At 39.2% G+C, this 25,355-nt stretch overlaps 1 long non-coding RNA gene across 1 annotated transcript; it reads left to right on the forward strand.

Moving 5' to 3' along the window:
* Positions 1–277: 277 nt before the first annotated feature.
* On the forward strand, positions 278–3,171 carry LOC137255937 (uncharacterized). The gene is made up of 3 exons (XR_010954539.1): positions 278–302; positions 1,639–1,656; positions 3,098–3,171. It is a non-coding gene; the product is annotated as an uncharacterized lncRNA (long non-coding RNA).
* Positions 3,172–25,355: the final 22,184 nt, after the last annotated feature.

Here is a 25,355-nt window from a genome sequence, read left to right on the forward strand (position 1 = left end):
GAAGCAGCTGTCTCTTTTCTATCTGATTTATTTCTTTAACTGTAGCAAGTGTGGGAGCATTTGCAACACATTTGTGCTGACTAACAGATTGACCATGAAAATCCCAGAGAGCTTCATGTATCTACTGGTTAAATCCATAACAGCCATGAATGTAACTGATTGTGCATCTACATCCGCCCTCACCTGGAACTGTGCGTCCTTCTTTTACCAGGAGACAAGCAAGACATGTCGCATGTACAAAAGTAAAATGTCAGCTTTAGATTTGAAAACGGAATCAGGTTGGGTTGGATTTGAATTTCAAGGTAAGTTCCTGACATAATTTGCATGTGTCTACAAACCCCTGGTGTCGTCTCTATCTGATGGTAATTTAGATGCTATGTTTAACATATGTTCGAAATCACAACTATGGGCAACCGCTGGCCTAGTAGTGTAAACGTTCGGTTGCCAAGCCATAGGAGGTTATAGTGAGAACGGACCCCAGCAAAAACGGCCGAAACAGAAATCGTGAAAACGGCCACCGCTCACGAGAAAACGGCCACCGGTGTTAGAGAAAACTGCCCATAAGCTTAGAGAAAACGGACATTATAACAGAAAACCACACGTAGTTAATTTTATTCATCTCTCCTTCAATATTATAATAACAGTAATAACACATTTTCTTCTTTCTTCATTCCTCCTTCAATATTATAACAATATAACGATATAACACCCACACATTTTCTTCCTTCATTCAGTATTATAATCACTTTCTCACATTCTCTCTGCGTGAGAGCCAGTGTCGTTTAATCTTCAGCTAATCCGCTGATCAGTATAGACACTTCCTTAATAACGTCTTCTCCATCTCCAGTTATTCTTAACTGTAAAATCTACAGGCAATCACATCGGCTTGTTCATCGTAACTATAAAAACAACTAATCAATCTTCAAAGGTTACACCGACAAAAGGTTATCATTTAGGATCTCCTTTGATATTGTCCGTTTTCTCTAGACACAGAGGCCGTTTTCTCGTGAGCGGTGGCCGTATTATCTATTTTTCTGGGGTCCGTTTTTGCTGGGGTCCGTTTTCTCCGTATCCCATAGGACCGAGTTCGATACTTCAAATGTAACAGACCCGTGAAGGTCCCGGGGTAGAATAGGCCTTCAGCAACCCATGCTTGCCATAAAAGGCGACTATGCTGGTCGTAAGAGGCGACTAACGGGATCGGGTAGTCAGGCTCGCTGACTTGTTTGACACATGTCATCGGTTCCTAATTGCGCAGATCGATGCTCATGTTGTTGATCACTGGATTGTCTGGTCCAGACGCTATTATTTACAGACCGCCGCCATATAGCTTGAACATTGCTGAGTGTTGTGTAAAACTAAACTGACTCACTCACTCAAATGTAAAACGCTATGACAGAGCTGGAATAATGCTGAAAGCGTGGTACAACCACTGAATCTATGGGGTATGATGAACGCGTATGTATCTAATTTGAGGACAATGTATATAGTACCAAAGTTTTAACATGGTGTACCAAAAAATCAACTCATTTAATTCTTGCAAAATTAACAGACACCACTCCTAAACAATTTATTATCATTAACAGCAGATATTTTAAATAGCATGGTGCTGTAACTGATGCATATATTTTGTTTCAGGGCGGCCTGTGCCAGAAGGTACTGTATTCAAAAATCACATGTTGCTTTTGTTGAGTATTAATGGAAATAACCTTTCCGTCTGGTTGTGAAGTCATAGTTTTTGTCAATGGATAGCATGATGTCTGTCATAAAGTACAGTGAATGTTGACATGACAATGCATGAAATTGCCAAACACCTGTGGTTAAAACAAAGGGTAGGTTGAATGATTACATGACGATGCATAACACTGCCAAACATCTGTGATTATGAACAAAGGGTAGCTTGACTGTTTACATGATGATGCATAGCATTGCCAAACATCTGTGGTTATAAACAAAGGGTAGCTTGAATGTTGACATGACGATGCGTGGCACTGCCAAACATCTGTGGTTATGAACAAAGGACAGATGCGCCTCCCTGGAATCACGCTCTTACGATTTTAATAATGATTTACTTATATACAACCCATCAGAAAGGTACTGTGGTACTGCTTAAACGATAAGGGAACTGAAGTCTAGGGTTAGTCGGTAAAGGACCATTCATGAAACGAATTTTTCCATTCGGGGATACGAACTGCAAACCTTATGCACATTAATTGTAAATATCGTGCATGTGAACAGTTGCTTTTTGGTGAAAAGCATTGGTAAGATTTTGCCACTTCACTTTTTGTTTTCACCGAAATCATGATAATAATCTTTTCAACATTATGATCCTTATACAATCCATTTGTTCATGTGCAAACAGTACCTTTAAACAGAATGGAACATCGTGCAAAATCTTGTTTATAAAAGAGTTGGCTGAAGTAAGGGCTACCTTTACTCTAGTGCGTGTATATTGGTATTTTTGAGTTAAAGGCTCGTTGCGTGAGAGTGTTTAGGGTGGGTAAATCGACTGATGGTCAGTTTCATATACCCATATTTTAGTCGCACGTATTTTGTGCTGACATGTATTGGCGATTATAGGTAATTATTATTATTGGAAACCGAGGGTGATACATTTCTTGACAAGCAGTACTTCAGTCACCGAAATTTTAGTTGCAGTTAAAATGTTCTTTCCACTGTTACATTGTTGCAGTTACAATTTACTTCCCACAATTTCATACCTGACGAAATTAACACGTGTGTACAAGAATTAAATAGTCGGTTATTTCAGATTTCACTCATTATTTGCTGTTAAGTAATGTTCATGGGATTATAATAATTAGGAACCGATACTGCCAGAGTTGTATGATCCCCAAGGGCTTTGAAATTGCATTGTATTGCATTGTATACGTGCTCTATAGTAATATCGGTTTATGATTACATGAACGTTCATCCTATCTGTGATTTTCTAGTATTTGTAGTCTTTGTAGTCAACAGGTTTATATCTTCTAAATTTACTGATGTTGGGTTTGTTAATTGCATATTCTCGTTACGATGTGGCTGAAATATAGCTGACGCGACAATAAATATAAACTCACTCTCTCACCTTTTCTTACAGTGACTTCAGCTTGCGAATCCATGAATGGTTATACCTTCAACTCCGACGCCCACATGTGCTACAGAGTTCAGAAGACCCCAGTTGTCATATGGCAGGATGCTGTTGATACATGTAAATTGGAAGGTGGTATCATGGTCAAGCTGAACACAACAGGGAAGAAACTAATCCTTGAAAGCTACCTTTCACCAGGTAGAGTAACATCGAATGTCCCATTTAGATCCGGGTTACAACAGATCTTCAGCATAGTGAATCACAAATGCAAAGTTTGATTTTGAATCAAATGTGTTATACGTAATGTAACCTGGCTATGACATCAGCATTTATTTTACCTCATACATAGAAATCGTTTTCTGATTGGCTAACCAACCGAGGTATATTTCAATGTACCCCGCTGCCAATGGCAACTCATTCGGTACTTCGTTGTTGTACGTTTTTACCTCGACTAGCATTGATTCACTCATGATGCACGGAAATTACCTATATTTTGCGAATACAGGTCGATGGACGGGGGATGACTCTACATCTGTTTTTTTTTGTGTGTGTGTGTCGTTTTGCAAGATCAAGCGATAGTTACGAAAAGATTTGCAACGCATACCAATAAATTAATATGACAAAAGGGTCAACTATAGGACCTGTGAAAACTAAGATGGGAAATTACACCACGGGGACGTTACCCTGACAATACCTGCGCGAAAAACAACAAGATGCAACATTCGAATCGTCTGATTCACACGTTGACTTAACTGTACGATCCGATACCCATGCTTCAAACGGTTCAAAATTAACATTGCGGTGTTCGGTAAGTTATATTACTTTGTTCGCTGGTCCCTCGATGTTTGATTATGTTCAACACGCTCTTCGGTAACATACATATCCAGGGTAGACCAACCTATGCCCCCCCTCGTGACTAGTGGACACCTTATATTATAACACACACACACACACACACACACACACACACACACACACACACACACACACACACACACACAGAGCACACACACACACACAGAGCACACACACACACACACACACAAAGAAACAAACAAGAAAAACAAACACATATTTTATCTATCACATAAAATATGTGTGTGTGTGAATGTGAGCATGTTATGTGATTTATATATATTAGGACTAGCCATGGTAAACTGTACAGAAAAAGAAACTCAACTCCGGCCTTCTGTCAAGTTTTAATATGGTAAATATGAACATGAAAACCTACTTCTGTAAGATTTCAGGTTTTTTTTCGAAAATTGTGTTTCTTGTCCTGGTCAGTATATATGAGCAAATCGGTGCCTATAGGATTACTTCATGTAACTCGTATATGTACATGACCTTGTAACAGAGTGAGACGTAAGGAAAGTGAAACAAATAATTGTTGGTGTTCCTGCGCCATTACAATCACGTATAACTTTATTGCTGTCTTCCAGAGCATAACCAGTATTTTCTTGGAGCAACTGATACCATCGTTGACGGGGAATGGATATGGGAGTCGGATAATACACGTGTTACCTGGCTGGATAAAACGGGTTCTGACGACTGTATGAGAATGAAACTGGAATCTGACAATTCAGTCGTATACGATGACGACGAATGCGACGATATGAATGGTTTCTTTTGTGAAATTTTTGTGTAATGGGCCTGAACTGACAAGGAATGACAGTGTATCCATGGAGAATAATTAACTTCTCTTTGCATGTGTTTGTAATGGGTGCCATTGATAGGCATGAATCCCTTACCGATTTTGCGAACACTTGATATCATCAAATGCCTGAGTTTGGTTGGTGTGAATGTTTTTTTTTCATGCCGCACTGAGGAATTGTCCAACTGTATAGCGGCAATCTGTTTGAACGTGTCGTCATACATACGCCCATGTGGTTAATCTGTTCTGAACTTGAGCCGAGTTTTCTTTTGAACAAATTCTTCAGGAAATGAAATACGATGGAAGCTGTCAAAAAACCGGCAGCTGTCAAATCCGGCAAGTTGTCCGCACTGGCTTAGAATCTCAGTCCCGTCCCACTGGTACATTTGTCAACATTAAAGGAATCTGCAATTCAGCAGCTGTTATTTTCGGTTCTCGACATGAAATGAGCCGTCCGGGTATGTATTTAAACAGTAATCAGCGCTGTCTAATCCGGCGTGTGGCGAGGAGTCTGCTGGATGTGTATTGTCAGCAATGAATCCTCCGTTGAAACTATATAGTTCACTACAAACCGAAGATAATTTACCAATGGTTCAACATAAGTATAGTTGGGCATGCACTTTGTAAAAAAAAACTGTCACTCATGTTAAGTAAGCGTTTTCTATTGTCAGTGTGTGCAGTAATTGAGTGGAACTAGTGATACAACAATATGTGTGAGAGTGTCAAAACTGGTTCACGTCTAGTCACTACTAGTCGCAGCTACCAGTGTCAGCTCTATAATCTGGCTCGTTGTCTAAACCGGCTTCTTTATTCAGTTCTGCTGAGTGACTGTCTAAGCTTCCGCTGTATGTGATTAGTGAATCGACGGTGGTACATGAATAGATGACTAGTGAAAAAACAAAACAATTAACAGCTGGTGGAATGTAAAATAATCCATTCAGTCCATAGTAATATTGCCGATGTGACATTAAATATTAAATGACTCTCTCACCAATGGCAGGCAGAGACTTATGTCTTGTGTTTATGAAGCATTTCAAGACACAATCCAGAAGACTGTGTTTGCAGTATGGCTGTGAACAGTAAAGGTGATAACAACGTGGTTGTTGACAGTGATTTGTTAACAGTGAAGATGTTAAGACTGTGGCTGTTAACAGTGAATGTGTTAACACTGTGGTTGGTAACAGTGAATTTGTTAACAGGGTGGCTGTTAACAGTGAATTTGTTAACAGTGTGGTCATTAAGAGTGAAATTTAAGAACGTGGTTGTTAACAATGTGTCTGTTAACAATGTGTCTGTTAACAATTTGTCTGTTAACAATGTGTCTGTTACCGTTTAGCCGTACGATTTTATGACACCATTATTTATGTTCACCTTTGTAGTTTTCATTTCAGGAATATGTTTAGTCTATCTTGCTGACAAAGTCAGAATGTGCTCTACATCAAACGTGTATTACGTCAGCGTCAATCATTGTTGTTTTACAATAATTCATGTGCGTTCCGTCAGATTTCTTCATACGTTCTACACAACACGTTTATGCACACATGGTTTATCTATTTCCAAACGAAATCAATAAATCAGAGGCGCTTTTGTGAAATGAAATACGTTTGAAGTCTGTGTAAATTGGAGGATTCACGAAGCATTTGCTTGATTATGTCACAAACGAAGGATCACCAAGACATTTTCATGGAACCTTTTTTCATTTACCATTTGACAAACCTAACAAAGAGGTTGCTCAGCTACTGAATGGAACGTGAAAAGAAATATAACATTAGAGAGCGGCGCGGCACATCATGTTATATTCAGTGTCAGTTTCAAGGGTAACGTGTTTTCTTTACAAAGATGAATCTGTGAATACCATTTGTTCTTGGTATTGATTAGAATCAGTTAGTTCGGAACTGACGACGTACCGGAAAATAAGAATTTACTACGAACCATTCTGGAATCGAAAACGATTGTCATTGTGAGGAATAGCTCAATGATTGTTAATAGGCTTTGTCTTCTATAATGCCATTCTAGAAGTTCAGGGGATGAAAAATGAGGACAATTGTCAAAGATATACAACTTGTATTTTTTATTTCTGTATAGGCAATGTTTCGCGATAGATTCTAGTGTCGTTGTCAAGCATGTGGCAACACATCTGCACAACAACATTAATATTTATGTCGAATAGAGAAGTTGTGTATGTATAACAGTTGTCATTCGTCAAGATTCTCTGTTTACTCGGCAAACATTACAGTTTGGGAGTTGGGGTCATTGTTGCGAGATGTCTCATATCCCTGAAATAATGGGGACTAAAAATGGCGATATTTTGTATGAATGACTTGTAATTTATTCACGTAACAAGGTAGTCTCTCATTACACAGGTGAGTGAGTTTAATTTGACGCCGCTTAGCAATATTCCAGTAACAGCATGGCGATGGAAGCCAGAAATAATCTTCACACGTTTTAACCATGTGGGGAATCGAACCCGGGTCCTGGCGTGAGTAGCGAACACTTTAACCACTAGGCCACCCCACTGCCCCTTCACAGATGATGATGGATACTGAAAACACCATGTCGTATGTTATCCTACTTGATTTTCACCATTATATACTTAAATTTCAAAGCGAATACCCATGTGCATGGATTTCATTTCCGTGTAATTAATTTATCCGCTTCAGTTCATACTGCATAAGGAACAGTGAGTGAGTGGGTTAATATTTAACGTCACATTAGCAATCTTCCATCCCTCTCGTGACGAGAACAATTTGAATATGAACATACTATCATGACTATGAGTGTTGTATATCAAAAGAAAAATCTGGGAACATAAATATATATCCACGAGGGAAAGTAAAATATCTAGATTATCTCAGATATAAACTTAAAACGACCATGAAATCATAAAACAATATTTCTACAGAACAAAACAATAACAAAATTGCTTTCAGTCACCACAAGTGAAGACATACCACCATACAAGGGACCATGGGTACTAACTGTACCTTCGCTACCTGCAAGGACCCTAGCTGGGTTTACATCATCTCTTCAGTCACTGACAATAGTGAGGAATTATAGTCAACAATGAATGACAAATAGTCTGCGCTTAAACCAGTGGTAAATAGAATATACCTTGAATGATATGGATGTACAGCATGAATGACCGCATTAATTATACATACATTATTGTATGACCTAAGCCGATTTCTTACGTACCTGTGGGTGAGAAAACCACGTGAGGAAACAGGTATCAAAACATTCGTAACTACTCGTGTCATTCCGGCTAGCCGGATGGCGTCGCGTACCCTTCTCTTGGCCATGTTTACGAGTGGGTCTTGTCTAGGCGCAAACGGGCATGGAGATGAAAACATCTAGTGCCATTATCAAGGAAACTCTGAATTTCCAAACAGGGCTCTAGGACTTTCCTACATACCGTGCGCAAAACATTAATACGGTCAAATGCAAATATTGAAAGTTATTAATCCTTTTAGCTCAAAGTTTATGTTTAAATTGTGCTTGGTATCGTTTAGCGAAGTTTCAAAGTTCAACGGTTCCGCCATTTTCATGTTTTGGAATGCGTTTTACTACGCGCGATTTGATTGGCTTGGCACGATTCTTGGAAATAACGGTATACCAGATGGTTACGAGTCTTCTTGTAGGTCACGGAAACAGACGAGTCGTTACGAATGGTATCAACCATATGCCCAACCACATGATTAGCTACTCCATGGTGATGACCTAGGGTCAGGTCATGGCAGACAACGATCCTGATTAAAATTCATTGAAAAATTACTCGTGCTTCCGTCGAGCGCAAACTTGTTACCCGTGCCGAACACCTTTTGACCTACTTGCTATTTTCTCGGTTGTAATGTAAACGGGTATTTCAATATTATACACATTTACAATATGCACAACATATATATTTCTACTTCACTTCGTCATTTACAGATTCTGGCCATGACTTCAAGCAGGCTTGGTAAATCAGTGATACCTGGGACTATAGCCAGCGCTCTTTCCTTTGAATATACAACATGTACAACATCGACCCTTTTACTGGTCAGATGCGACATGTCTTGACAAAATACCTCATGTCGGTGCCTGTAAATTGTGAGAGCGATTTGCCTCGTGGTTTCATTGACGAACTGATGATAATTCACTGACAAACATTATGATTCTTGCAATGCATTTCCAGGACTCGTATTGCAATGAGATTATTCCTACAATTTCACACGAGGAGACGTGTCCTTTCAAGTCACTGCTAAAAATATTCGTCGGACGCAAACCTTGCAAATTTTATGTCACGTTAAGCATAGTGGAGTTATGCTCCCATATTCCGATTTGTAAACGACCTCAAAACCAAAATACTGCTCCCCGGTAAGATCAAAAGGTAGTACCGCATGATTTCTAAAGATAAAGTATATTGACCTACGTGTTGTTTAGTTGCTATAGCATTTTCATGAATGGATTAATACAAAATCATCTTTAGTACATCGATTTTCATGACACAACAATGTTTTTTCTTAATTACGGTATTGACTATAGGATACAAAATTAATCAAATATTTACCATTATACCATTATTGTCCAGCTAAAGATATTTGTTTGTAGTTATAATGACCTGTATGACCCTACCGGTCATTGCTATTGGAACTACAATACTAGAATGACACGAAGGAGGAAAATTTCTATATTTGATCAATCCATATTTGATCAATCCATATTTGATCAATCCATATTTGATCAGTTATATATACATAAAAGGACCTCGAGAAAAGACCCAGGCTAAAAACGTCAAGTGTTGATAGTGTATATTGTCAGTCCCTGTGTTGTGGCACGGTCAAAAGCATGACTTTTGTAATTAAAGTACGTCAACAAGACTAACGGGATCGGGTGGTCAGGCTTCCAGTTGCTCCAACATTGATTGCCTGATTCTGACTCAATTATATACAGACCGCGGATATACAGCGGGAATATTGCAGCATGAAACTAAACTCACTCACTGCACAAATAAACTGATGGACAAAAGAAACGCTGGCAACATTTTTTCTTATGAAATGAAAACGTAAGACAATATATGTAAGCGATTATGACTGTATATCAAAGAGATGGTAACTGACAACAGGTGTACACGCTCTAACAAAACTATGGTGGATATTTAAGAAATTATAATGAATTTTGTTCAAGCAGTTGGATTGTCCATAAGTCGATCACACCGAAATCACCCAAAATTAAGAAAATGTAAACAGTATGGAGTGTGTCCACCTCTAGCAGGAATGCACGCCCTGACACGACGTCTAACAGATGTACCCAGTCTCCTGACAGTTGCTGGGGTGATTTGACGCCACTCCTCTTGCAGGGCTTGCGTTAACGTCTGTCGGTCATGAGGACGTTGTTGACGTTGCTTAAGACGTCTCCCGAGGTGATCCCACAGATGTTCTATCGGATTCAAGTCGGGGGATCTGGCTGGCCTAGGAAGAACCTGGATGTTATTAGCGTTCAGAAAGTCCCTTGTAACACGTGCACTGTGTGGAGTGGCGTTATCCTGTTGAAACAGAGTTCTTGGATTATTCTGTATGAAGGGAAGCACGACTGGTCTCAATACCTGGTTGATATATCCTTGAGCATTTAGATTACCATTAATGACAACCAAATCAGTCTTCCTGTCACCACAAATACCACCCCATATCATCACACTGTCGCCACCATCGGGTTGCACCTCTTGAACACAACAACGTGACGTCCGTTCCCCTCCACGTCTGTACACGCGCACTCGGCCGTCAGCATTGAAGAGTTTGAATCTGCTTTCATCCGAAAAAACCACTCTGTCCCACTGTCGTCTTTGCCAGAGTTGCACAGTTCGAGCCCACCTCAATCGGTTCCGTCGATGTTGCAGGGTCCAGGTCATTCCTCTGAATGGTCGATATGCCCTCAGTCCATAATGGCGGAGACGTCGGGCCACGGTCTTCCTGCTGATGGGGTGTTGTAGTGCATCTCTTGCTGATGACGTAACAGTGAGGAATCTGTTACGAAGGTGAAGCAGACGTAAATAGCGGTCTTCATTTTGCGTTGTTACCAGCGGTCTTCCACTCCGTGGTCTGTCTGATGTCTGACCAGTCTGTCTGACACGTTGCACTAGTCTCTCTATCGTGGTTTTATGACAGCCCATGATTGTCGCAACCCTGGACTGGGTTGCACCCATCTCCAGCATTCCTATCGCTCTCTCGCGCTGTACAGATGTTAAACGTGGCATTCTTGTTCATCAAATCTAAACGGTCGAATGTCAGAGAAGAGTTTTAGTCATTATTTATACCCGATCTTTGCACGAAATTTTCGTAAAAGCACTTTTGAAATTATATGCAAAAACGCAGATTTCACCCAAAAATCATGCTGCACGTTCATTACATGTTATCAACCACGAAGGTTGGGTTTGCAAGAATGTTCCTATATTGCTGTAAACAATGTTTTTGAGTTTGAATCAGTTTTGCAACCAGGTTTGTGAAACCAGCGTTTCTTTTGTCCGTCAGTTTACATCAGACAATGAATTTAACCAGGCACAATGCTTAGACGGGAATTTAATTTGCTATGTATAAATACAGCAACTTCAGTATTTGCGATGTTGTGATCGATTTCGACTGAGATTTTCATCAGAGCCAAAGCATGCGGCGGCCATCACCAAAACCAGATAGAACCTTGGAAAACAGCGCAGGCAAGGCGTGACAAGAGCACAATCATCAGCATCAATCACAGGAAAGGATCCCAGGAATCAGCACGGCGTGTTAACGAGGATAGTGTCATCCAGTTTCCAAAATGCAAACACTAGATGTGCCGAAGTGTGATGCTCCAGCGAACATGACACGTAATCAATGAGCTCTGAGGTATACGTTATTTGGAGGTCTGTATCACAGGACTGGCCCTGTGAGTCACTGCCATCTGACAAAAGGCTTTCATTTTCATTTACATCAACACTTCAACACCAGCATAAAAGTATATGCTCTTCAGAACGAATCTACAATTTACACTCAGGGCTTGACATCTGAAAGGCAAGTGGTGTTCTGAGGCAGACGACTACGGTTCCTATCTCGAGGGCACTCAACTACTTACTTGCTTCTTTCACCACGCAACCAAGTGCAAAGTCGTTGCCTAATTATAGATTAGGCTTGTCCGCGAAGTTGTTTTTAGAAAGTGCGCTCACCATATGCATATATATAGCGTCCCCCCAAGAAAACTTTAAGAAACTTGACATGCGCTTTTGGAGTTTGCTTGCTGTTTGTACATAAATGATTCAAATATATTATAATTGCTCAGATACAGCAGGGAGCCTATATAGAAGGGGAGAAGAAACTCCTCGAAAAGCCGCTGAACGTATGTCTCGGGTCGTTACGTAACCAGTGTAGCCAATGTGATGGCAGCGTAGTATTTGTGATTAAGCCCGGTTTATTTTCAACAACTGATTAAGTTCGCTGAGTGTTGAAATCCTACATGTAGATAGGTTAACAATTTTGTCACTTCAGTCAAATAATTGGTATTAGTGTCCGTATTAGGACAGTAGATTTGCAGTAAAGTTTCAAGTCGGTATGTTATAGCTCACTGGCTTCTATTATCGATTCACTGCAAAGATAGACTAAATTGTACCGATAAAAACGTCTTTCACACATTCGTTTAATTTTTAGAAGGAAAAGATACCTTTGGTTGAAATATATTTGCAAGTAATAGTGACAGTTTTATGACTTAAAAAATGGTTAGGGTGTAATTGAGGTGTGTGAAAAATATGAAATTTCGCCGATCTGCCACTGAAATGCTACACGCCATTGTTTGAGTGTTTCTAGTTATTTCTTCAAAACATCTTTCACATATACCTGTAATTCATATGAGAGGAATATACTATCAGATGAAATGTGTTTGCAAGTAACAGTAATAGTTTCATAATCTAAGAAAGAATGATAGGGTGTATTTGAGGTGTGTGAAAAATATGACATATTGCCAATCTGATCGGATTCGCCATTGATGTTTGAGGGTTATAGTTCCATAACTTCTTTCTTTCTTGCTGATCTTATTATTTGACAAAACTGGAAAGGTGTTTTAGAACGCTTTGTGACAGTTTTGCACATCAAGGGCAGTGTGACAATGTCACTTAACATTTTGTTAATGTCCATTCCATTCCCCACATGCAATAAGATATCTGATTTAATTATTAATGTCAACAAAACTGTCTCAAAGTAGATTTTTAAAAAGGACGGCTGATGTTAACAAGTGTCCTCGCGATACTTTTGCGTTCTTTAACGTGTTTTGGGAGGGAAGGCCGCGGTGTATCATTTACTCTTTCATTCTTTCACATATGAAGTTCTTTCTTCTATTCTTTTTTTCTTTCTTTCATTCATTCACATAATTCTTGCTCTTAATTCTTACTATTATTCATTCATTCATTCATTCATTCATTCATTGTAAAATTCCGACTGATACAATAAACTGGCTGAAGTTCTGTTAAACACTATTGAAGTTGCGCTGGGAACGAGCCAAGTCAGCATGTGCGTTGAAGCATGACTAGGCACACGTTAATTAGTGCAAAGCAAGTGGTACAAGCAAGTGACCCATCCCTGTTGTAGAGTATCCCTGGTTACAGTAAAATCATCACTTCACTTTTTCCAAGACATTATTATCCAGAAGGTGTTTGGTAACACCGAGAGGGCTATCAAAACCATCATTTGTGATCACCTTGAGCATCCATAAGCTTGGAAGCGGTGACCCACAGAAGAAAAAGATGTTGCTACACCCTTGTCCCAAATCTTGCAATATCGAATGAAAATAATGATGGCTTGTTAAACAGCCTTATATTTTGTTGACAAAAACAAAACATACAACTAAATTCTGCAGAGTTGGTGAGGTTTTGCTGTTTACTTTAGCGTTAGTTTGAGTTATTTACAATTATTTGTTTTTGAGTTAGGGTGCAATTCATTGTGGAGATTTTGACTGTAGGATAATGACATTTTGCAGGGGACCATCATTATTATAAATTTCCAGTGACGTCTCTCTACTGTTCTCGTGAGACAATATTTCTTGTCATATCCCGATGCCCATCGATGAGGGGGCATTACTGTAATATCGTCGCTCTGCCGCGGGTTATTCTTCTATGTCGTCCTTCTACCCCCACACTTTGAATTAGTACTTGTTTTGAAGACTGATATGACTTTATCTTTCCACCTCTGTGTATGATTGTAAAATATGACATTATTGATGTTTTGCAAGATGTATAGTGCCTACACCCATTTGGAACCCGTATCCTTTCTCTTGCTAGCTTTGCTTTTTCACCCACTGGGCTACGAAGAATCGCGAATAACCGTGTGTTCCTCGCAAGACGCGTTGTGCAGGTAGCGTGTGCGTGTGAATAACAAATACTGAAATTACATCTAAAGTATATATTTTCAGTCGGTTTCTACGTTGGATAAATCATGGCCCGTGGGCATTACGAAGACGTAAGGCTGTTTTCCTCAGGAAACTGCTCGAGGGCCGAAACAATTAGCATTTAATTAAAGTATTTAATAATTAAGGCATTTAATACGGCCTTCGGGCATTTCCCTCGGGAAAACAGCCTTACTGCCCGAGGGTATTCCTGAAGGAAAACAGCCATACACCTTCGTAATGCCCACGGGCCATCCTTTATCGTATACTTAACCACCTCTTAGGACAAGCACAATTTGCTGAATACCAGCATTATGAACCACCTCTTAGAACAAGCACAATTTGCTGAATACCAGCATTATGAACCACCTCGTAGAACAAGCACAATTTGCTGAATACCAGCATTATCAACCACCTCTTCGAACAAGCATAATTTCCTAACCGACCAGTGAAGTTCCGGGTTAGAATAGGCCTTCAGCAAAACATATTTGCCATAAAAGGCGACTATGATTGTCGTAAGAGGAGACTGACGGGATCAGGAGGTCAGGCGGGTTGACTTAGTTGACACACGTCGTCTGTTCCCAATTGCTTAGATCGATGCTCATGTTGTTGATCACTGAATTGTCTGGCCCAGACTCGATTATTCGCAGACCAATGCCATATAGCTGGAATATTGCTGAGTGTGGCGTTAAGCTCAACTCACTCGCTCACCCCTATCCACATCCTTTGGCAACCACAGTTTGTTGGGTACATGCATTATTAACCACCTCTTGGGGCACACGTGATTTACTGGGTACATGTATTATTAACCACCTCATAGGACAAGCATAATTTACAAGGTACATGCATTATAAAATACGTCTTGTATAATACGTCATGTATAATTTGCTTGGGCAAGCATTCTAAAGCCCTTTGGGACAAGCAAAGCTTATTGGGGATCCGCATCCTTACCCCCTCTAAGGAACATTTAATGCTTGGGAAATCAATGTACGCGGCTCTTCACAGGGAACAAACCAGGTAAGCGTATCTATCTATCTATCTATCTATCTATCTATCTATCTATCTATCTATCTATCTATCTATCTATCTATCTATTCATAACATAGTTATGTCTTCCGAGAGATGAAATGCTTATCAAATTTCAGATCCACTACACTTTCGTATTTGTGAAGCGTATATCAATATCCTTGCATAAGGAGGGAGAAAACGTCATACTCAACGACACTGCAAACAGAACATTAATTCTAAATTTCTAGGCAAACATGTTCAAGTGTTCAATTTAAACATCAGTGCAGGTCCCATGTTGGTACATTCCAATATTGCTGACGCTAACATGGGCACAGAGTGTATGAGTAGAAGTTCATGAATTCCTGACAAATCCTAAATCACTGTTGGTTATATTTTGTTCTTTTAACAATGGCTTCAAAATCCTTGATCATTCTGTTCGCAACTGAACTGGTACAAACAATTCTTGGTGGAAATTTATGTTTTGATATGGTGCTGAAGGTCAAATTAACCAACGAAAAGCCTACTGAGTATTTATCAGTGAAACTACAGGTTACCGCAAGTCTAAACCACTGTGCATCAGCCTGTGCCCTGACCAGAACATGTGCTTCATTCTTTTACAAGAAGACCACTGGAGAGTGCCGCCTTTACAAGGCAAAGTTGTCGGCCTTAAACCTCCTGAGAGAAGAAAACTGGATTGGCTATGCTTTTGACGGTAACTGTATTATCATCTTTTTGTCACAGCTTTTCCTTGTTTGCAGGTTACCTTAAACAGTTTACATCAATAATAAGCACACCAGTGGTCAGTTAATGGGCTACGAAAGGACTTCACCTGGCCGTGCTTGTCAACGGTGTAACGCGGCAGGGTGGTCAGACCCACTATCTAATCTAATGAGTGAAAGATCCAACCCTTTCATATCTTTTGGCATGATTGATGTCACTTGATAGTTGTTTAGCGCCGCAATATTTCAGCAATATATGGCAGCGTTTTCTAAATGGTCACTTCTGGATTAGACAATCCAGTGATAAACACGATGAGGATCGATCCATGCAATTAGGGTACGATGACATGTGTTAGCGAGTCAGGCCACCCGATCCGCTAAATGCCTCTTGCAACAAGTGTGAGTTACTTATGAAATGTTCTTACCAAGAACACCATGGGCTAAGCTTGAAAGACGTTTGCCATTTAAACGATGATAGCTACGTTTTCCTTCATTTAAAAGAACTGATTTCTATTTTCAGGTCGCCCGGGACCAGAAGGTAATTTGACTTATTCACTTGCTTTAACATGAGGTGCATAATCACAAAAGGCAAATAGATGCCCTATGCAGAGTCGAAGGTAATTGCTTTTAGCTAGAGAATTCATTTATGAAACGTAAACTAAAAGCGGGTCTTCATAATGGCGTATAAATAGTGTGGATTGAAATGAAACTTCTATCCTTCTTACCTTCTAGGGGCGGTGGGGTATCCTAGTGGTTAAAGCGTTCGCTCGTCACGCCGAAGACCCGGGTCCGATTCCCCACATAGGTACAATGTGTGAGACCCATTTTCTGGTGTCCCCCGCCGTGATATTGCTGGAATATTGCTAAAAGCGGTGTAAAACCAAACTCACTCACTCACTCACTCTTACCTTTTACAACTTAAGCATTACGTAATACATACATCTGTCACAGGAAATAAACCCGTGAAGCTTCAGTTTAGAATTGGTCTTCAGTAGCCCAGCCGTGTCGTAAGAGGCGACTAACAGGAAAAGTTGGTTGGCTTGGTTGATGGTATCCCAGTTGTGTAGATCGATGCTCATGATGTTGATCTCTGGATTATCTGGTCCAGACTCGATTTTTTACGGACCGCTGCCATGTAAGCTGGAATAGTGTTGAGTGCGTCGTACATCGACCAAGCAGCCAATAAACCTGAGTGAGTGAGTTACTATTTAGCGTCACATCGGTAATATTTCAGCCATATCGTGACGAGAACAATCTAGCTTGTTTGAAAATCAATAGACTCGGAGTTAAAAACGTAAAAACCTGACACCGAAAGACAGTAAAAAGTACTAGACTATCACATCTATCTAAATTTAAAACTAGTAGGCTATCATAAAAGACATGGTGAGTGAGTGAGTGAGTTAATATTTTACGTCACATCTGCAATATTTCAGCCATATCGTGACGAGAGCGATTAGTTACAAAACAAATATTAAGTAATGGTACACTATAAAGATCTGTCAACGAAGGACAGTAAAACCAACTGGAATATCGCAGAGAATGTAAAACTAGCAATTAGATCTAAAACAGTTCAACTATAGAGAACAATACAATATAAAAATGGGATATAGATTGCCAACAACTGAAGGTAGATCATCACACTTGGGACCATGGGGACGTACATTATTTTTGCTACCTACATGGGCCCTAGCTGGATTTACACCATCCCTTCAGTCGTTGACTATGCTGAGAATTAGCCATACCTTAAAATGACAAAAATATTACCATTAAAAACCTGGTAACGTTAATTTACATAAAATGTTTCAGAACTTACGTACCCTCTCAGGAGGACAATAGTTTTAAATTACTTTAACCCCCTTTGAGGGTACAGCCACTAACAAAATGAGTTACTAATTCAAACTTCCAATTATAAAATATTTGTCTATTTACAAATCAGTTAACAGATCTAATTCTGTTAAAAATCCTATGATTAAATGAGAACTGGTACTGTCAAAAAGATCCTTCACTGTTGTTGAAGTGAAATAATTGTCCCTTGTGATGGAATATTCAACACAGTCTAGCAAGATATGATTGACTGTGATTCTTTCATCACAAGGGATACAAAACAGAGGATCCTCATCTTTTAGTATATATTCGTGCGTGTATCTTGTGTGGCCAGTGCGACATCGTCGCATGACTTCTTCAAATGTGGACTTGGCTTGTGGCGTTTGTGTCTGCAGTCAAAATAGAGTTGGAATTCTAGATAATATTGTTCTCGATCCAATGACAGTGGCCCAAGCTACCACCGTCCCTGGAACCATCTGTAAATAAGGGTTTGTAATTGCTATATTTAGTTTTTAATTGATTATATTCTTGTTTATATTGGGTTTTTTTAAAATGAAGTTAATGATAGGTCGGCTTGTGGCAAAACCAACTGCCAAAGAGAAGAAATAAGACGGGAGGGAGCTATGTTTTCCAACTCAATGCCAGCCGAATAAAGAAAGGTTTTAATTCTGTGCCCGAGAGGTGGAAAAGAGAAGACTTCTTGTCATACATATCCCCATAAAGTGGATTGAACACAGTTATATGCAGGGTTAGATTCATTAAAGTATGATTTAGTAGTGTATTGTAAGGATAATTTTATACAACGTTGTGTAAGAGATGGTTCATCGGCCTCAACGTAAAGACTGACAATAGGTGAAGTTCTAAAAGACCTAAGACAAAGTCTTAAACCTTCAAGAAGTCTAAGGTTGCCTTTACAGCCTCCACCATATATGATGGAGCCATAATCGAGTTTTGAACGGACCAGTCGATATGGGTGTAAGAAGGTACTTTCATCCCCTCCCCACTTTGAGTTGGAAACAACTTTCAACAAATCTAGTGCCTTGAGACAGTTAGCTTTAAGAGATTTAATGTGTGGTAAGAAGGTTAAATGCTTGATCCCCTCCCCACTTTGAGTTGGAAACAACTTTCAACAGGTCAAGAGCCTTCAGGCATTTAGTTTTAAGGAACTTAATATGAGGCAGAAATGTTAAGTGGGAGTCAAAGATTAGGTCCAAGAACTTGGCCTGCTTGACAACTTTGATAGGAGTGCTATTTAATGATAGTTCAGTCTCCTTATGCGGCTTATATTTTCTACAAAAATGTATTATACAATTTGTTTTAGATTTATAAAATTTAAGGCCGTTATCAAGATACCATTTATATATTTTATTTAAACACAACGGTAACTGCCGTCCAATAGTACGCATATTTTTACCACGACAGGAAAAAACATCCACAAAAAGTGATCCATCAATTGAATCATTTAAAACCAAAAAACCTCATGAGCTCCAGATGTATTGTGGAATGCTGCCGCAAACCAGGGGAACTAGTTGTATTAGGCATAAATCCAGTAATTTGCGTCTTTCTCGACCTACGGCTTTCAGTGGCGGTGGAGTAGCACATTGCTTAAAGTGTTCACTTGTCACGCCGAAAGCCTGGGTTCGAGTCCCAACATTACCCAATGTGTGAAGCTTAAATTAAGTTGTTCCCTGCCGTGACATTGCTGTAATATTGCTACATGCGGTGTACACGTCACTTCCAAACGTGAGTTACTGTCACCCATAAGATTTGATTCAACAATTTAACAACTTTCTTGACACTGTTGTCGGAATTTTGCTGACTGAAATAATATGATTTTTAGACGTGCATGTCACTATGTTGATAGTAGACTAGTGTCCAGGTCCTCATCAGATATAACGTGATTACTGTAATTGTATTGTCGTGGAAATATTCAAAATCCATGGTGAGCAAAATTGATTGATTGATTTTAGATAGTTAAACAGACCTAAACACACCTCAGTTTCTTGTCAAGAACATGTTTGAAATATTGACAGGGACAGTTATGACAATAGCCGTAGAAATGAACAAACAGTATTTATTGATATTTGAAGGCCCCTGTACACGAGTGTTTATCAGGCTGCATTCACGTGATTCATTGGTTCCACACTTTCTTCTTCGATTGTTGAATTGTAAAATACAATTACTGTTTGAAAGGAAATGTCACTAATTGCCTTGAACTGCAATTCGATGCTGATTTAAACTTTTTCAGCTAACATAAAACATTTACACTATTATAAACTGACGTACAAAAGAATGTTCACTGAGCAATTTATGAATAATTAATCATTTTAAGTTCTTGTGAGAAAAAAGCAAGATCTGATAGACTAGTTGCTACAAGTCCTCTGCTTCAGTGTTACAAAACTCGTAACTTTCGAAGGGAATGCAGTTGTTGAATCTCCGGTATCAATTAATCGATGGTAGAAACAAAAAACTATCGAAGCATCGGCACTAGTGTGACTTTTGATAATCTAGTAAATTCACTGCCGATGATAAATGTGCAGCGCAAATTACAGGAAGTGCGAGATTAGTTCACTCTGGTTTAGAGTTATTCGCCTCCGTTACTTCCTAAACACTTTTGATCTGGCTTTCTTTCAAGTGTCATGACCTAAACTCTGACCCTAATTTTATCTGTATTGTCGGGGGAATGGTCCAGGACCCTCAAGGCCTTGGACATGATGCCCACGCGTAAATTATTTTGTTTCATAAATGTAAAATTTGGACATGGTCTTTTTTAATCTACTAGTTATTGATCAACTAACTTGCTTGTAGTTGCATGCCAGAGCTTCTGGGTGTTCTTGAGATCAATGACACGTGGGCTAGTCCACTGTTGGTTTTCGCTCGTTCCACACATGGGTACACAATAGCCCATTCTGGTCTCTCACGCTGTGGAATATTACTAAAAGGGACGTAAAACTAAACTCACATACCGTCACTGGTCACAGTCTAAATTGCGACAAACCAATCCGGACTTAATTACTTTGATGAATGGTTGGCTTAAGATTAACTAGACTGGAATTTTTATTGTTGAAGTTCTGTCACATGCAAAAATATTAATAACTAAACAGGAACGATTTCTACAATTCTGTCATAAATCAATAAACAATCACTTAAATATATTCTTGCCTTGATATGTTTAACGCTTTAAGGAAGATAAATCTGCCCTATGCTTACACAAAGTGAGTAAAGTATAGTAATATATGTCACAAAGACCTCACAGCTTCATGAACAAACCTGTATCTCTGCAATAAAACGAATACCCGAATTGCAAAACATTAGAATAAACCAAATAATGGTTGAATAAAGAACAATATATTCATTTGAAAAGCTAGTGCTGACACAAAGCGAAAGCTATCTCATATTGAAAAAAATATATCTGTTCAAAATACAAACTTAGATCTGACACATACTCCAGAAGAGAACAATATACTTACAGCTTACCTTTGGAAAAAAAAACAACAGATGAAATAAGTAATTACATAACGCAAAACAATAGCGTAGTAATAATGAACTCCCACAAGCAAGAACTTTCTAGGGACAATTTGAAAACAATAACAGTATTACTCGTAACTACGATTAACATGTGAATTTAGACATAGAATGTAAGAACGAAAATTCTGTGACAGCATTGGTTACCCAAACCCATAAATGGACGCTTTAACGTAATGAAGTAAAAAAGTATTGGTGCCGGCAGTCCAAAACTGATCTTACAATATCAACAGTAGCAACACTTGACAGTACTTCCCCATAGTTACCCTAAAATAATACCGTATTAGGAATAACCCACGCAAATGATTAACTGAAGAGCTGTTTTCTCCCAAGCAAAATTAACACTTTCAAATTAGTCTGTTGAAAAATGCAATTCGATTCAATCCATTTAAGATAATTCTGGGTAGAAATCAATTACGGCGTTACGTGATTGTCAAATATATGATGATTTTCTATCGCCATTAATATATTGTTACATGACAAAAGGCATTACTATTAGGGGGCGGTGGAGTAGCCTAGTGGTTAAAGTGTTCGCTCGTCACGCCGAAGACCCGGGTTCGATTCCCCACATAGGTACAATGTGTGAGGCCCATTTTCTGGTGTCCCCCGCCGTGATATTGCTGGAATATTGCTAAAAGCGGCGTAAAACCAAACTCACTCACTCACTCATTACTATTAGCTAATTGTGATGCCTGATCATCACAATAAGTTTGCAATGCGAACAGAAGCAGAACAGTGTGAAATTAAAATACACTGGTGTGCATTTGTTTACATAACTGCTTAGTTTCTGACTTAGTGTTTTGACGAGTTGTCAAGATTTTACGGGCGCTTTCTGTCATTTTAAATTCCACTTGCAGCAAAGCAATAAGGTGAACTTAGATAAAAGTTCAGACAGGCAGACTCCGCGTGCACCAAATCCCCAAATTGGTTGAGGTCATTTGGTCACTTTTTTCATACCCCGTTGTTCACTATATTTGCACAAGTTAAATCAAATGAGCCAATGTTGACAGTCATACATGTAATGTATTCATTCTGTAAGTTGAATTTTGAGTTGTTATTATGCTAATCTGGAGTGAGCAATAAATAAAATACTGAACGATGTCCCGTGTATTTGTGAAACTTGTAAATGGCACTGGTATTGAATGGCTCTTTTCATAAAAAAACCTTTACTCGTTAAAATAAATATGGTATTGCACGGTAGATCGTTTAATTATTATTGTTTATTAAAGTCAGTCAAAATCACGAATACATTTAATCTGTACTGACTGGTAAAATGGCACATTGTCCTTCGCATGTGAACTGTTCAACTGAAAAAAATGGGTACGGACGGTAGAGGTCAAAATAGGAAATTGTTTATGTCAGTGATGCATCAGGTTTTGAAATTGCCTCCATGTTTATAATATATATTCTTTTAAAATCGTTACCGAGACCTTGACCTTGATCGAAAAACGTCTGAGCGAGAGTCGTTTCACGCTCTCACTACTTTGGTAAATAGGGCATCTTCGATTTTACCCAAACACCAAATGCTGGAGCACTTGGAATATTGTTGACATGACAGGAAAGATGATTATTGAAAGGCGGAAATCAGCCTCTTTTCATACATTAAAGATAAATATCTGACTTCCCTAAGGACGATTCGTGTTCAGAGGCGGTAGGTAATAAGGTACCACTCCTGCGGTAATACGGTCCTCTCATCTGTGTTATTATGACCGAGATGCTGGGGAGCATTGATGCAAAGACAATAGGTGCTATGAGACAATCGTCAGTTCAACTCACACAATTCACAACGTGAAGACTGATAACCCATAACTAAAGCTGCCTGACATTTTCTAGTATGATGAAATCAACCCGCTTCTCTAACCCAACAATTGATATTCTCCTATAAGCATTAACCCACCCTAAGACTTTTTGATAACCAGGAAAGGGGAATGTAAGAACCTGACACCTTATACATAGGATGAATAAAAGGGATAAATTGTCATTTCAAAAGGAAAAATCTAAAACGGATATATGTAACAGGATATGCAAGGATTGTATATGGGGATAGAGACGCTGTGAAAGTATGGTGAGTAGCATCAATCAATACATGCGCTCTTTAGTTTAGTTGTACCAATAACTGATCAACAGGGAAAGTCAATATGTCCAAGACATGTGCACTGAGTACATCAGTAAGACGTGTTGGCTTTCACCAACCACTGCCACGGTTAATTGCGCTCCTGCTGTTGATCACTGGACTGTCTGGTCAGACTCGATTATTTACAGACCGCTGTCATGCAGCTGAAATACTGTTTCATGTGACAATAACTCATTCGTCTACATCTCCTAACATTAAAATGTACTTCAGTTATGAGCAACTGGTGGTTGTTTCTGCAGGTAATCATTTTCAAAGAACCTGACAATCCCGTTCCTTTTAGTCGTCCCTTAGAAACACGGGTTGCTGAAAAACCGGACCCAACCCTACCTTCACAGTGTTTTAGCAGATGGAAACGTTAGTTGTTAGACGAAACGTAGTTCAGTTGAACAAAGGTGTATTCCTTCATAATCGGTCATCTGATTTCTCATTATCTTACATATGCATTCAATGCAAAATGATGAAAGAATTCCATATATACATAACATAATATTTCCGTTTTGACCATAAGGACTTATAAATCTTTACTGCCGACTGTGAAACATGTATATATTGAAACTGGGAGAAACCAAATGAATGAATTCAGAAAGAAACGAAAATCGGTCCAGTTTAAATGACGTCAGTGATGAATTTATGGAATTGCTCAGCATACCTATCGTTAGGAAACAGATACATATAAATATATTATGTACATCCTCAAACTCCTAAGTTTATATCATTGATGAAGAAAAAAAACATATTTAGACACTTTGTTCATATATCCACATATGAGAATATTCTCAGAGAGAATGTACGACTACTCACACATGAATAACTGGATTACTGGTCTATGGCGTTTCAGTATGAAATAAAGACTGATTGACTGAATGTATAACAGTTAGAGGTGGCCAATATGTGTTTATATTTTTCAATCCGTAAAAAATGTTCTATTCTTTCCAGCACCTCCACAGTGTAATACTGAATTGGGCTACAAATTCAGCGTCGAGGCTCACATGTGCTACAAGATCCATCTCTCAAAGAAGACCTGGATACAAGCGAGAGATACATGTATTGATGAGAACGCCGAGATGATAATGCTGAACACACACTACAAACGAAAGATCATTGAACAAATAGTTAAAACTGGTAAATGTTTCTAAGATAGTATTCCTAGAACGTCCGTCTGGACAGCGACCTCGTCATACCAAAAGACGTTAACATATGGTACATGTACTTGGTCCTTTTCTGGCTCTCGGCATCGGTCGGTACAGCATGGGCTGTTCGGCTCGGCGTCAGTATGATGTGTCTGAGCAGGGTATTCAGTCTTAACTTAACTTATCTTAGTGAGCTAGCAAAGTAGAACCAGCTTAAGTCTGGGCTGTACAATGACACACATACACAAACACGCACGTCACGTGAGCGAAATATGCTATGTACGACGTTAAACCATATTTGACCTCACCTCAGATTGTATTTTCATTTAGTGTCATTTTGGTGGGAAGGTCGTAAAATATAAAATTGCATTTAACTTACCTTTTTGAGAAGTGCAGCGTTAAGCACCTAGCAGCACATACGGACCGAACCTTTATGTTATATGCTTGGGAAAGGGTTACTCTTCGCTAACAATTCTCAACTTACGAATTTAAGATAGCAATAATCATTCAATCTGTAATCCTCAGTTTCAATACGTACCTGTGAGGATTAGGGTTAGAATTGGTCATTGGCCCATGATGTCGTAAGAGACGACTAATGGGATCGGGTGGTCAGACTGGCTAACTTGGCTGGCATATTCCATCGAATCCCAGAAGGTGGGAAGGAGTTCTTTGAAAGCATTACAGTTAGTTGGCTGATGACTTTCAATCGGTCACACATGAAACATGCACAACTCACAACTGAGGGACCGCAACGTTACTGAAGACGTCCTTGGAATCGTGAACGGCAGTGCCGGTCCACTCGCCGTTTACATGTAACATACCTTTGCATGTTATTCAGAGACGTGCAGGACATCGCTTCCGTGATGACTTCCTGGAGGAAGACGTGGTGGCATTTTCGCGC

The sequence above is a fragment of the Haliotis asinina genome, chromosome 11, assembly GCF_037392515.1.
Source record: "Haliotis asinina isolate JCU_RB_2024 chromosome 11, JCU_Hal_asi_v2, whole genome shotgun sequence".
NCBI classification, from domain to species: Eukaryota; Metazoa; Mollusca; class Gastropoda; order Lepetellida; family Haliotidae; genus Haliotis; species Haliotis asinina.